Source organism: Arachis stenosperma, chromosome 4 (genome assembly GCF_014773155.1).
Source record: "Arachis stenosperma cultivar V10309 chromosome 4, arast.V10309.gnm1.PFL2, whole genome shotgun sequence".
Taxonomy (NCBI): domain Eukaryota; kingdom Viridiplantae; phylum Streptophyta; class Magnoliopsida; order Fabales; family Fabaceae; genus Arachis; species Arachis stenosperma.
Window position 1 is genome coordinate 87,981,320 of NC_080380.1, and position 15,767 is coordinate 87,997,086.

Sequence of the window (15,767 nt, forward strand, 5' to 3'; positions counted from 1 at the left end):
AAAACTATGTATTATGATCTCCTTATGATGAATGAATGGATTCTCCCAATTTATAGCCTTTAATCTGTGTTCTCTAGGCTTGGATCTGGACAAAAAAGGGTCCAAAAGTTGCTGAGGCTGACTTCTGCAAATTCTGCAGAGCGTGCACGTCACGCGTCCGCGTGGGTCACACGGTCGCGTCAGTCACGCGTCCACGTGGGTTATACGGTCGTGTCAGTCACGCGTCCGCGTCAGTTGTGTTTTGCGAGTCACGCGTTTGCGTCATCCATGAGCTCGTGTCGATGCTCTTTGCGCTTAAGCACGTGTCCGCATCGTCCACGCGTTCGCGTTTCTGCCAGTTTCTTCAAAAACTCCATTTTGTGCTTTTCTTCCATTTTTGTATGTTTTCTTTCCATCCTTTAAGTCATTCTTGCCCTATAAAACCTGAAAGTACTCAACACACAAATCACGACATCGAATGGTAATAAAGGATAATTAAATTTAATATTTTTAGAGCATAGGAAACATGTTTTCTCATATATCATAAAACAAGGAAGGAATTGTAAAATCATGTAAATTCACATGAATTAGTGGGTGAAGAGTTGATAAAATCATTCAATTAAAGCACAAGATATATCATAAAATAGTGGTTTATCAAGAACCGTATTCAAGACTCCTATAGGAACCTCTCCATACTTGCTTGTGTATGGAAAAGCCTGTCATCTGCTAGTGGAACTGGAATATAAGGCCTACTGGGCAACCAGGTTCCTAAACCTTGATGCTAAGGTAGCTGGAGAGAAGAGATTACTCCAGTTGAATGAGCTAGAGGAGTTCAGACTCAATGCTTTCGAAAATGCTAAAATTTACAAGGAGAAAGCAAAAATGTGGCAAGACAGAAAACTATCATCTAGAGTCTTTGAGCCAGGACAGAAGGTTCTGCTATTTTATTCTAGGCTCAGATTGTTCCATGGGAAACTGAAATCCTGATGGAAGGGACCATATGTGATTACAAGTGTGTCACCATATGGATATGTAGAGCTTCAGGATATTGACTCTAACAAAAAGCTCATTGTTAACGGACAGAGAGTTAAGCATTATCTTGAAGGAAATGTTGAGCAAGAATGCTCAAGACTGAGACTGGATTAAAGCTCAGTAAAGTCCAGCTAAAGACAGTAAAGAAGCACTTGCTGGGAGGCAACCCAGCCATTAGCAAAGGTGTTGTTATTCAAATAATAATTATACGAGTTTAATATAGTTTATTTTTAAGGTATATGGTCAATTGCAGAGGTTTACAGCGTAACAGAAGAGTCCAGAATAAAAAAACAGAGAAGTCAAAGGAAAAGAAGCTTACTGGCGTTTAAACGCCAGTAAAGGTAGCAAACTGGGCGTTAAACGCCAGAATGGCTATCATTCTAGGCATTTAACGCCCAGTGACAAAGGCTTTTTGGTGTTTAACGCCAGCCAGGGTACCTGGCTGGGCGTTAAACACCCAAAGTGGCCACCAGATGGGCGTTAAATGCCAGAATGGCTATCATTCTAGGCGTTTAATGCCAGAACAGCATGGGGGAGGGAATTTCGTTTCTAATTCAAATTTTTTCAAATTTTTTTATTTTAATTCATAATTTTCTGCATAAAAATATTACAAATCTTCATCTTTCAATCCCCATTTCAAAAAATTAATAATCTTATAAAATCTTTGCAATTCCTTTTCAATTCTTTTTCAAAACATCTTTTAAAACTCATTTATCTCTATAATTTCTTCCCAAATCTTTTTCATTCATCCATATTTTCTTTTATTTATTTTATGCTTTAACAAAAATCAGATTTTACTTCCTCATATCTTTTTCATATCTTTTAAATTTTCAAATCCTATCTTTTTCATATCATGTTTATCTTTTATCAAATCATATCTTTCTATCTTTTCTTTTTCAAAAAAATTCGAAACCCATTCCCCCCTCCCTTTCTAAAACACATTCGGCCACCTTCCTAGACCCATCATTCAAATCTATTCCTCCCTCTCTTCCTCTTCTTTCTTTCTTTTGCTTGAGGACAAGCAAACCTCTAAGTTTGGTGTGTTTTTCTGTGATCACTGAGTCAAAACAGACCAAGATCATGGCCTCTAAAGGAAAACAAACCACTCCAAGAGGCAAGAAAGAAAACAATCCAAAACCTTGGATACAAGAGAGGTTCTGCACCAAAGAACATGTAGACCGTTACTTCAAAATTATGTGCCAAAGATCAGTGATCCCGGAAGTTAAATTCGATCTGAAAGAAGTCGAATATCTAGAGATCCAAGAGCAGATTCGAAATAGGGGCTGGGAAATCCTGGCTAATCCTGAGATACATGTTGGAAGAAACATGATCCATGAATTCTATGCAAATCTGTGGATGACAGATAAGCAAAAAATGGAGGGAACTGCCTTCCACGCCTTTCAGACTATGGTCAGAGGAAAGGTTATTTACTTCCATCTTGATAAAGTGAGAGAAGTCCTCAAACTTTCTCAGCTACAAGATGATCCAGAATCCTTTAATAGGAGAATGGCTAAAGATAAAAAGCTGGATCAAGTTCTAGAGGACATATGCCTCCCTGGAACCAAGTGGATAACCAACTCAAAATGTGTCCCAAACTAGCTGAAGAGAGGAGATCTCAAACCAGTCGCTAAGGGCTGGCTGAATTTCATTGGGCGTTCTATACTTCCCATCAGTAACCGGTCTAGAGTCACTGTCAAAAGGGCAGTGATGATTCATTGTATTATGCTGGGAAAAGAAGTGGAGGTTCATCAGCTGATTCCTTGTGAGATTTATATATTTGCAAACAAGGAATCCATTGAGGCCAAATTGGCTTACCCAAGCTTGATCAGTCTGTTATGTAAAGATGCGGGGGTGAAGATAGGAGTGGATGAGTACGTCCCAGTTGAACGCCCAATCACCAAAAAGGTAATGGATGGACCTCAAGTTCAAGACAACCTCATCAAGAGGAGGGCGCATGAGCTCCTCCCGAGAATTTCTCAATTTAACTATTGGGACCGCTTAGAAGCATCTGTCACCAAGCTGCAAGAAACTATGGATCAACTCAAAGAAGAGCAGCAGAATCAAAACAGCATGCTCTGTAAACTGCTCAAAGAACAGGAGAGGCAAGGGAATGAGATACAGGAGCTAAAGTGCCAGAAGCTGTCCTTTGATGAGCTAGCCATCCCACAGATTGAGGGAGCACCTCTCTCTCAAAATAAAGGTTATTGAGTCCTAACTCTGTGATAATTTCTGTTATTAGAGACCTATTTTAGAATTGCATGAGTATTAATATTAGAGTTATATGAGCATTAGTATTATTTTTATCAATTTGGGTATAATTTACTCCTCTTATCATCATCAAACATGAATAAAATAGTAGATTTTTTTAGAAGAACAAGGCTACAAATATTTTGAGTAAAAAATAAGAAAAATTCAAATTATTCATATGTGGTGGCATTACTTTAGCTCTCTGAATGAATGCTTGAACAGTGCATATTTTTTATAGTGAAGTATATGAATGTTAAAATTGTTGGCTCTTGAAAGAATAATGAAAAAAGAAAAATGTTATTGATAATCTGCAAAATCATAAAATTGATTCTTGAAGCAAAAAAAAGCAGTGAAAAATACAAAGCTTGCGAAAAAAAAATATAGGCAAAAAAATAAGAAAAAGAAAAAGGAAGCAGAAAAAGCCAGTAACTCTTTAAACTAAAAGGCAAGGGTAAAGAGGATCCAAAGCTTTAAGCATCAGTGGATAGGAGGACCTAGAAGAAAAAAATCCTGACCTAAGCTGCTAAATCAAGCTGTCCCTAACCATGTGCTTGTGTCATGAAAGTCCAAGTGAAAAGCTTGGGACTGAGTGGTTAAAGTCGTGATCCAAAGCAAAAGAGTGTGCTTAAAAACTCTGGACACCTCTAACTGGGGACTCTAGCAAAGCTGAGTCACAATCTGAAAAGGTTCACTCAGTTATGTGTCTGTGGCATTTATGTATCTGGTGGTAATACTGGAAAACAAGATACTTAGGGTCACAGCCAAGACTCATAAGTAGCTGTGTTGAAGAATCAACATACTTAACTAGGAGAATCAATAATATTATCTGAATTATGAGTTCCTATGGATGCCAATCATTCTAAACTTCAAAGGATAAAATGAGATGCCAAAACTATTCAGAAGCAAAAAGCTCTAAGCCCCGGTCATCTAATTTGAATTTGAGCTTCATTAAAGACTCTGAGATGTTATTGCACCATAATCTTCTTTTAATCATATTTTATTTATCTAGTTGCTTGGGGACAAGCAACAGTTTAAGTTTGGTGTTGTGATGAGTGAATATTTTATACGCTTTTTGATAGTGTTTTCATATAGTTTTAGCATGTTTTATTCACTTTTTGATATGTTTTTATTAATTTTTATTCAAAAAATCACATTTCTGGACTTCACTATGGGTTTGTGTGTTTTTCTATAATTTCAGGTATTTTCTGGCTGAAATTGAGGGACCTGAGCAAAAATCTGATTCAGAAGCTGAGAAAGGACTGCAGATGCTGTTGGATTCTGACCCTCCGGCACTCGAAATGGATTTTCTAGAGCTGCAGAAGCCCAGTTGGCGCGCTCTCAATTGCGTTGGAAAGTAAACATCTTGGGCTTTCCAGAAATGTATAATAGTCCATACTTTGCCCGAGATTTGATGGCCCAAACTGGCGTTAAACGCCAGCTAGAAACCCTTTTCTGGCGTAAAACGCCAGAACTAGCACCAAAACTGGAGTTAAACGCCCAAACTGGCACCAAAGCTGGCATTTAACTTCAAGAATGGCCTATGCACGTGAAAGCTTCAAAGCTCAGCCCAAACACTCAGCAAGTGGATCCCGGAAGTGGATTTTTGCACTATCTGCACTTAGTTACTCATTTTTTGTAAACCTAGGTTACTAGCTTAGGATAAAAACTACTTTTAGAGATTCATTTAGGAACTTATGACATTTTTACATTTCATATTGTATCTTTGACGGCATGAGTCTCTAAACCCCATAGGTGGGGGTGAGGAGCTCTGCTGTGTTTCGATGGATTAATGCAATTATTATTGTTTTCCATCTAATTACATTTGCTTCTATTCTAAGATATTCACTCGTACTTTAATGTGATGAATGTGATGAATCGTGACACTCATCATCATTCTCAAATCCATGAACACGTGCTTAACAACCACTTCCGTTCTATCTGAGCTCAACGTAGTCATTAGGCGACAGCTTGAGTGCGTATCTCTTGGGCTCCTGATCCACGAGTTTGACTGCTTCTCCTGATAACAGAGCATTTGAATCCATAAGATCATAACCTTCGTGGTAAAGGCTGGAAATAATTGGCAGCATTCTTGAGATCTGGAAAGTCTAAACATTGTCTATGGTATTCCGAGTAGAATCTGGGAAGGGATGACTGTGACGGGCTTCAAACTCGCGAATGTTGGGTGCAGTGATAGTGTGCAAAAGGATAAACGTATCCTATTCTGACACAAGTGAGAACCGACAGATGATTGGCTCTACGAAAATCATAGCTGGACCATTTTCACTGAGAGGACGGATGGTAGCCATTGACAACGGTGATCCACCAACACATAGCTTGCCATAGAAGGAGCCATGCATGTTTGGAGAAGAAGACAGTAGGAAAGCATCTCCGAAACCCTAACCTATTCTCCATTACTGAATAACAAGTATCATTTATTTCATATTCTTTTACTTTTTGCAAACAAAACTCTTTTTATTATTAAACTCCTGACTAAGAGTTACAGGATAACCATAGATTGCTTCAAGCCGGCAATCTCTGTGGGATCAACCCTCACTCACGTAAGGTATTACTTGGACGACCCACTGAACTTGCTTGTTAGTTGTGCGGAGTTACAAAAGTGTGATAGGAATTTTGTGCACCACTTTCTACTGGGATTGAGCAGGTTCGGAAGGCGGTGGTGATGGGATCGCATGGAGGATCGGTTGGTGAAGGCTGTGGGACAGCGGTGTTTGGTTAGAATAGAAATCCCCTAAGATAGTTTACCCGGTTTATTTATGTTAAGGTTTATATGTTATGCTTATCTATTTTAGAATACTTTAAGCTTGAATCTTGTGATGGACATGGAGCTTAGGATTGCCTTTGACATCCCAGGGTCTTATATCCTACATCACTGGGCACTGTTAGCATACTGAGAACCTCAAGTTCTCATACCATATTTCTGTTATATTTTTCAGATGCAGGTCGCAACCCACCTCAGTGAGTTGTTTTGGATGGTGACAGGAGTGGAGGATCTTGGATTCTTTTGGAGTCTTTTGTTTATTTTGTTTATACATCTCTCACTTTTGTATTTTTTTTGCTTAGAGGCTTGTATATGAGAGAAGAAAACTTGTATAAGCTGTTTTCAAACTGTCAAGTTTCTGTATGGTCTGTATATGGCTAGCCGGCTTAAACTCTGCAAGCCATGGCTAGTTTCTTATCATATTATACACTTACTTTTTGTTATATTACCTTTGTATCTTGTGCGTTAAGTTAGTAGCTTCGATATGTATGAGCTTAGAATTGTCGTAATCGCTGATTAATCTTTTCATTACGAAGCGAGTTAAAGCTTAGGCTACTTAGGGTGTTACATTTAGTGGTATCAAAGCGGTTCATCCTCATGAGCCCGAGGGATGGACTAATTGTGCTTCATTACATACTGATGAGCGGATATTTTATACGCTTTTTGGGGGTAATTTCATGTAGATTTTAGTATGTTTTAATTAGTTTTTAGTAGAATATTATTAGTTTTTAGGCAAAAATCATATTTCTGGACTTTACTATGAGTTTGTGTGTTTTTCTGTGATTTCAGGTATTTTCTGGCTGAAATTGAGGGAGCTGAGCAAAAATCTGAGTTAGGCTGAAAAAGGACTGCTGATGCTGTTGGATTCTGACCTCCCTGCACTCGAAATGGATTTTCTGGAGCTACAGGAGTCCAATTGGCGCGCTCTTAACGGAGTTGGAAATTAGACATCCAGGGCTTTCCAGCAATATATAATAGTCCATACTTTGCGCGAAGATAGACGACGTAAACTGGCGTTCAACGCTAGTATCATGCTGCTATCTGGCGTCCAGCGCCAGAAACAGGTTACAAGCTGGAGTTCAACGCCAGAAACAGGTTACAACCTGGCGTTGAACGCCCAAAACAGCCCCAGGCACGTGAGAAGCTTAAGTCTCAGCCCCAGCACACACCAAGTGGGCCCCAGAAGTGGATTTCTGCACTATCTATCATAGTTTACTCATTTTCTGTAAACCTAGGGTACTAGTTTACTATTTAAACAACTTTTAGAGATTTACTTTAGACCTCATGACATTTTCAGATCTGAATTTTATACACTTTGACGGCATGAGTCTCTAAACTCCATTGTTGGGGGTGAGGAGCTCTGCAGCGTCTCGATGAATTAATGCAATTGTTTCTGTTTCTCCTTTCAAGCATGCGTGTTCCTATCTAAGATATTCATTTGCACTTAATTATGGAGAAGGTGATGATCCGTGACACTCATCACCTTCCTCAATCCATGAACGTGTGCCTGACAAACACCTCCGTTCTACATCAGATTGAATGAGTATCTCTTAGCTTCCTTAATCAGAATCTTCGTGGTATAAGCTAGAACTGATGGCGGCCACTCTTGAGGATCCGGAAAGTCTAAACCTTGTCTGTGGTATTCCGAGTAGGATTCAAGGATTGAATGGCTGTGACGAGCTTCAAACTCGTGATTGCTGGGCGTGATGACAAACGCAAAAGGATCAATGGATCCTATTCCAACATGATCGAGAACCAACAGCTGATTAGCCGTGCTGTGACAAAGCATCTGGACCGTTTTCATTGAGAGGATGGGAGGTAGCCACTGACAATGGTGATTCCCTACATACAGCTTGCCATGGAAGGAGCCTTGCATTTATGAAAGTGAGTAAACATTATGTTGCAGGGATTCAGAGGACAAAGCATCTCCAAAAACCCCAACATATTCTCCATTACTGCACAACAAGTAACTATTTCACACTCTTTTATTTTTCTAATAATTCCAACTGATAATTTTAATTAATATCCTGACTAAGAATAATAAAATAAACATAGCTTGCTTCAAACCAATAATCTCCGTGGGATCGACTCTTACTCACGTAAGGTATTACTTGGACGACCTAGTGCACTTGTTGGTTAGTTGTACGGATTGCAAATTCGTGCACCAAGTTTTTGGCGCCGTTGCCGGGGATTATTCGAGTTTGAACAACTAAAGGTTTATTTTGTTGCTTAGATTAGGAAGAATTTATTCTTTTTTTACTAGAATTGCATCTTTTATTATCCCTTTTTAAAAATTTTTCAAAAATATTATTTTTCCTTATCAATTTTTAATTTTTTTTCGTGAGTTTAGTGTCTTATTCAAAGTTTGGTGTTAATTGCATATTTTATATTCAAAGTTGTTCTTGTTTATTTTTCTTGTTTGATCTTGTGTTTTTCTTGTTTTGTGTCTTTTCTTGTTTTTCTTGTGCTTTTTCAAAACATTAACTTTCAAAAATTATACTTTTATCCATAAAAATAATACATCTTTAAAATACGTTACATTTTTAGCTCAGTTGGTTATAGCGTTGGCTTATGTTCTTGGCAATTGGGCATCTTCTTTTTTTAAAATCTTTTTCAAAAATAATTTTTCTTTGATTGAATCTTGTGCCAAACTCTAAGTTTGGTGTTTTCTTGTTAATTTTTCTTTAATTTTCGAAAATTTTTCTTGGTTTTCTAAAAATTTTAAGTTTGGTGTTCTTTCTTATGTTCTTGTTGTTCTTGTGAATCTTCAAGGAGTTCTTGAGTTTTTCTTATGTCTTGATCTTAAAATTTTTAAGTTTGGTGTTCCTTGGTGTTTTCCCTCCAAAATTTTCGAAAATAAGGAGCATTAGATCTAAAAATTTTAAGTCTTGTATCTTTTGTGTGTTTTTCTCTTTCATCATAAAATTCAAAATTCAAAAAAAAAATATCTCTTTTCTAACTAATTTTAAACTATAATTTCGAAATTTTTATATAAAAATTCAGATTTCAATTTCAAAATTTTTCAATTCTTATCTTTTTAAGAATTTAAAAAAAAAATTTTAATAGAATATATTTTTCAAAATTTTTATCCTAACCACTTTCTCCTTTTCCTCAAATTTTTCGAAAATCTTCACAAAATATTTCCAATTTTTTTATTTTATTTATTCCATTTTTTTTAATTTCATATTTATTTTATTTTATAAAATAAATTTTTATAAAATAAATAATATCAACATACATACCATCTCCCTTGCTCCATCATGGAACTAAGTGGAAATGCACAGTCCAAGAGGACTCTGGGGTGATATGCTAGCCCCACTACTGCTTCATATGGGAGTAGTATCTGTATACCCTCCATTGGAGTTAGTAGCTTTGAGTTGAATCCTCAGCTCATTATCATGGTGCAGCAAAGCTACCAGTATTCCGGTCTTCCACATGAAGAACCTACAGAGTTTCTGGCACAATTTTTACAAATTACTGACACAGTACATGATAAGGAAGTAGATCAGGATGTCTACAGATTATTACTGTTTTCATTTACTGTAAAAGATCAAGCTAAGAGGTGGTTAAATAACCAACCTAAGAACAGCATAAAAACATGGAAACAGCTGTCAGAAAAATTCCCGAATCACTATTTCCCTCCAAAACGGATGACACAGCTAAGGCTAAGCATCCAAGGCTTCAAACAAGGAGATAATGAATCCTTTTATGATGCCTGGGAGAGATATAGAGAGATGCTAAGAAAATGCCCCTCTGAGATATTTTCAGAGTGGGTGCAATTGGACATCTTCTACTATGGGCTTACAGAAAAAGCTCAGATTTCTTTAGATCACTCAGCTGGTGGATTTATACATATGAGAAAAACAATTGAAGAAGCTCAAGAGCTTATTGATACAGTTGCCAAAAATCAGCATCTGTACCTAAGCAGTGAATCTTCCATGAAAGAAGAAGCTAAAACAGTAACTGCTGAACTCAGTCCTGTGGATCAGGCTAATGAATTCAATCAGCAAATAGACTTTCTAACCCAGCAGCTAGCCGAATTCAAGGAAATACTACAGGAAACAAGAATGGCTAAAAGGAATATGGAAGTACAGTTAAAGCAAATAGAAAAGCAACTGTCAAAAGAAATAGCAGAAGAATGCCAAGCAGTTCAATTAAGAAGTGGAAAAACATTAAATACCTCACTTCAAAGCAGCAGGAAGCCAAGAAATGAACAAATGGCTACTCAAAATCCCTCTGAGGACAATCAGAGCCCAGAGAGGAATAATGCTGGCACTGAACGCCCAGACCATGCTCATTCCTGGCGTTCAACGCCAGAAACAAGCATGAATCCGGCGTTGAACGCCCAAAGGGAGCACAGTTCTGGCGTTCAGACGCCAGTAACAGATAAGGAGTTGGCATCTAACGCCACTCCAGCTTCCACCCCTGGCATTCAAATGCCAGTGGGGGATCAGTCACATACAAGTGCTGATAACAACCCTTCTAAAAAGGCTTCCCAACCCACTTCTGTAAGTAATAAATCTGCAGCAACTAAGGTTGAGGAATATAAAGCCAAAATGCCTTATCCTCAAAAACTCCTCCAAGCGGAACAGGATAAGCAATTTGCCCGCTTTGCAGACTATCTCAGGACTTTTGAAATAAAGATTCCGTTTGCAGAAGCACTTGAGCAAATACCCTCTTATGCTAAGTTCATGAAAGAGATCTTAAGGCATAAGAAGGATTGGAGAGAAACTGAAAAAGTTTACCTCACTGAAGATTGCAGTGCAGTCATTCTGAAAAGCTTACCTGAGAAGCTTAAAGACCCCAGGAGCTTTATGATACCATGCACATTAGAGGGTAATTGTACCAAGCAAGCTCTATGTGATCTTGGGGCAAGTATCAACCTAATACCTGCATCTATTATCACAAAGCTCGGTTTGACTGAAGAAGTCAAACCAACCCGGATATGTCTTCAACTTGCTGATGGCTCCATTAAATACCCATCAGGCGTGATTGAAGACATGATTGTCAAGGTTGGGCCATTTGCCTTTTCTACTGACTTTGTGGTGCTGGAAATGGAGGAGCACAAGAGTGCAACTCTCATTCTAGGAAGACCTTTCCTAGCAACTGGCCGAACCCTCATTGACGTCCAAAAAGGGGAAGTAACCCTGAGAGTCAATGAAGAGGAGTTCAAGTTGAATGTTGCCAAAGCCATGCAACATCCAAACACCCCAGATGACTGCATGAGTGTTGATATCATTGACTCTCTGGTAAGAGAGGTCAATATGGCTGAGAGTCTCGAATCAGAGCTAGAGGACATCTTTAAAGATGTTCAGCCTGATTTGGAGGAATCAGAGAGAATAATATAACCTTTGAAAATCCCTCAGGAAGAGGAGAAACCTCCCAAACCTGAGCTCAAACCATTACCACCATCCCTGAAATATGCATTTCTGGGAGAAGGTGATACCTTTCCTATAATCATAAGCTCTACCTTAGAGCCACAGGAAGAGGAAGCACTAATTCAAGTGCTAAGGACACACAAGATAGCTCTTGGGTGGTCCATCAGTGATCTTAAGGGCATTAGCCCAGCCAGATGCATGCACAAGATCCTATTGGAGGGTGACGCCAAGCCAGTGGTCCAACCACAAAGGCGGCTGAATCCAGCCATGAAGGAAGTTGTGCAGAAGGAGGTCACTAAATTACTAGAGGCTGGGATTATTTATCCTATTTCTGACAGCCCCTGGGTAAGCCCTGTCCAAGTCGTCCCTAAGAAGGGAGGCATGACAATGGTTCATAATGAAAAAAATGAACTGGTTCCTACAAGAACAGTTACAAGGTGGCGTATGTGTATTGATTATAGAAGGCTCAATACAACCACCAGAAATGATCATTTTCCTTTACCATTCATAGACCAGATGCTAGAAAGACTAGCAGGTCATGAATACTACTGCTTCCTGGATGGATATTCAGGTTATAATCAAATTGCAGTAGATCCCCAAGATCAAGAGAAAACGGCATTCACATGCCCATCTGGAGTATTTACATACAGAAGGATGCCATTTGGCTTGTGCAATACACCTGCAACCTTTCAAAGGTGCATGCTCTCTATCTTCTCTGATATGGTAGAGAAGTTTCTGGAAGTCTTCATGGATGACTTTTCAGTATTTGGAGACTCATTCAGCTCCTGCCTTAACCATTTAGCACTTGTTCTGAAAAGATGCCAAGAGACCAACCTAGTTTTAAACTGGGAAAAATGTCACTTTATGGTGACTGAAGGGATTGTCCTTGGGCATAAAATTTCAAACAAGGGAATAGAGGTGGATCAAACTAAAGTTGAAGCAATTGAAAAATTACCACCACCTGCCAATGTTAAGGCAATCAGAAGCTTTCTGGGGCATGCAGGATTCTATAGGAGGTTTATAAAGAATTTTTCAAAAATTGCAAAACCTCTGAGCAATTTGCTAGCTGCTGACACGCCATTTATGTTTGACACAAAGTGTCTGCAGGCGTTTGAGACCCTGAAAGCTAAGCTGGTCACAGCACCAGTTATTTCTGCACCAGACTGGACATTACCCTTTGAACTAATGTGTGATGCCAGTGACCATACCATTGGTGCAATATTGGGACAGAGACATAACAAGCTTCTGCATGTCATTTATTATGCTAGCAGTGTTTTAAATGATGCCCAGAAAAATTACACAACCACAGAAAAAGAATTACTTGCAGTGGTTTATGCCATTGACAAGTTTAGATCCTACTTAGTAGGATCAAAAGTGATTGTGTACACTGACCATGCTGCTCTTAAATATCTACTCACAAAGCAAGATTCAAAGCCCAGGCTCATAAGATGGGTGTTGCTTCTGCAAGAGTTTGATATAGAAATAAGAGACAGAAAAGGAACAGAGAATCAAGTAGCTGATCACCTGTCCCGGATAGAACCAGTAGCAGGAGCATCCCTCCCTCCTACTGAGATCTCTGAAACCTTTCCGGATGAGCAATTGTTTGCTGTTCAGGAAGCTCTGTGGTTTGCAGACATTGTAAACTATAAGACACAAGGTTCTCCTTTTGTAACCATGGAAAGGAAGCATGAAAAGCTTCTCTCACTGCAGAGTCAACCAAAGCCCCCACAGTCCAACTCTAAGTTTGGTGTTGGGAGGCCACAACCAAACTCTAAGTTTGGTGTTGAACCCCCACATTCAAACTCTAAGTTTGATGTTGGGAGGTCCCAACCTTGCTCTGATTATCTGTGAGACTCCATGAGAGCTCACTGTCCAGCTAAGGACAATAAAGAAGCGCTTGCTGGGAGGCAACCCAGCCATTCACAAAATTTAATTTTATTTGTTTTTGCTAATTAATTTTTACAGGTATATGTCAAAGTATCTTCAAAAGGTAAAATAGCAACTGATTGGATTCACAGAGTTACAAGGGAATTTGGAAGCTCACTGGCGTGAAAAAGCCAGTAAGAAACATTTTGGGCGTTGAACGCCCAAAAGAAGCACCCACTGGGTGTTCAACGCCAGTAAGGGTAGCCATCTAGGCGTTAAACGCCAGAAAGGAGCATCTTCTGGGCGTTGAACGCCAGAAAGAAGAACCTTCTGGGCGTTTAACGCCAAATTGACAGCGTCTTGGGCGTTCAGAAAAACGCCCAGAGACAAAGGACTTCCTGGCGTTCAATGCCAGAAAGAAGCAACAGCTGGGCGTTGAACGCCCAGGAGAAGCAGCAATTGGGCGTTAAACGCCCAAAACAAGCAGCATTTGGGCGTTTAACGCCAGAATGGTGGGGAGGAGGTAAAATTCGTTTTTCTTCACAAATTTTCTAATTTTTATGTTTCAATTCATAATTTCTTGCATAAACATGTTTTAAAATATCATCCTTCAATTCCAAAAATTTTAATCCTAATTTCTAAAAACACTAATTTCTAAAATCCCTTTTTCAAAAATGTCAAATGTATCTTAATTCATAAACACAAATCTTTTTCCAATCCAAATCTTTTTCAAATCTTTTTCAACTCATCATATCTTTTGGATTTCGAAATTGCCTCTCCCTCTATTCCTCTCCTTTCCTTTCTTTTGCTTGAGGACAAGCAAGCCTCTAAGTTTGGTGTGATTTGCCATGATCACTGAGCTAAAACTCATCAAGATCATGGCACCTAAGGGAACAGGAAGAGCAAGGATGTGAACTGAAGGAACTAAAGTGTCAGAAGCTATTCCTTGAAGGACCAAGCACCCCACAAACTAGAGGAACATCCACTTCCCAAAATACAGGTTGTTAAGTTCTAATTTTAAGCTTTAACTCTGTGATAGTATTTTTATAGAAATTTACCTTAGAAGTTATATAGGAGTAGTAGTAATTAGTATCTCTATTTTGATTTTATCTCCAATTAAGCTATGATTTATTTTTCTCATCATTATCAAGCATGAATAAAGTAGTATATTCTTAGAATAAAGAGGCAACGAGTTCTTAATAAGGAAAATTCTAATTATTTATATGTGGTGGCAATACTTTTTGTCTTCTGAATGAATGCCTGAATAGTGCATATTTTTTATATTGAATTTTATGAATGTTAAAATTGTTGGCTCCTGAAAGAATGATGAACAAGAGAAATGTTATTGATGATCTGAAAAATCATGAAATTGATTCTTGAAGCAAGAAAAAGCAATGAAAAACAAGCTTGCGAAAAAAAAGTGAAAAAAAATTACAAGGAATCATTGGATCAAGAAAGGGAATAAAAGCCAACAGCCCTTTAAAACCAAAAGGCAAGGGTGAAAAGGATCTAAGGCTTTGAGCATCAGTGGATAGGAGGGCCCAAGGAAATAGTTCCAGGCCTAAGCGGCTAAATCAAGCTGTCCCTAACTATGTGCTTGTGGCATGCAGGTCCAAGTGAAAAACTTGAGACTGAGTGGTTAAAGTCGTGATCCAAAGCAAAAAGAGTGTGCTTAAGAGCTCTAGACACCTCTAACTGGGGACTTTAGCAAAGCTGAGTCACAATCTGAAAAGGTTCACCCAGTCATGTGTCTGTGGCATTTATGTATCCGGTGGTAATACTGGAAAACAAAGTGCTTAGGGCCACGGCCAAGACTCATAAAGTAACTGTGTTCAAGAATCAACATACTACACTAGGAGAATCAATAATACTATCTGAATTCTGAGTTCCTATGGATGCCAATCATTCTGAATTTCAAAGAATAAAAGGAGATGCCAAAACTGTTCAGAAACAAAAAGCTACAAGCCCCGCTCATCTAATAAGAATCTGAGCTCCACTTAAAAACTCTCAAATATTATTACTTCTTAATTTCTTTTCATCCTATTTTATTTATCTAGTTGCTTGAGGACAAGCAACAGTTTAAGTTTGGTGTTGTGATGAGCGGATATTTTATACGCTTTTTGGGGGTAATTTCATGTAGATTTTAGTATGTTTTAATTAGTTTTTAGTAGAATATTATTAGTTTTTAGGCAAAAATCATATTTCTGGACTTTACTATGAGTTTGTGTGTTTTTTCTGTGATTTCAGGTATTTTCTGGCTGAAATTGAGGGAGCTGAGCAAAAATCTGAGTTAGGCTGAAAAAGGACTGCTGATGTTGTTGGATTCTGATCTCCCTGCACTCGAAATGGATTTTCTGGAGCTACTGGAGTCCAATTGGCGCGCTCTCAACGGCGTTGGAAAGTAGACATCCAGAGCTTTCCAGCAATATATAATAGTCCATACTTTGCGCGAAGATAGATGATGTAAACTGGCGTTCAACGCCAGT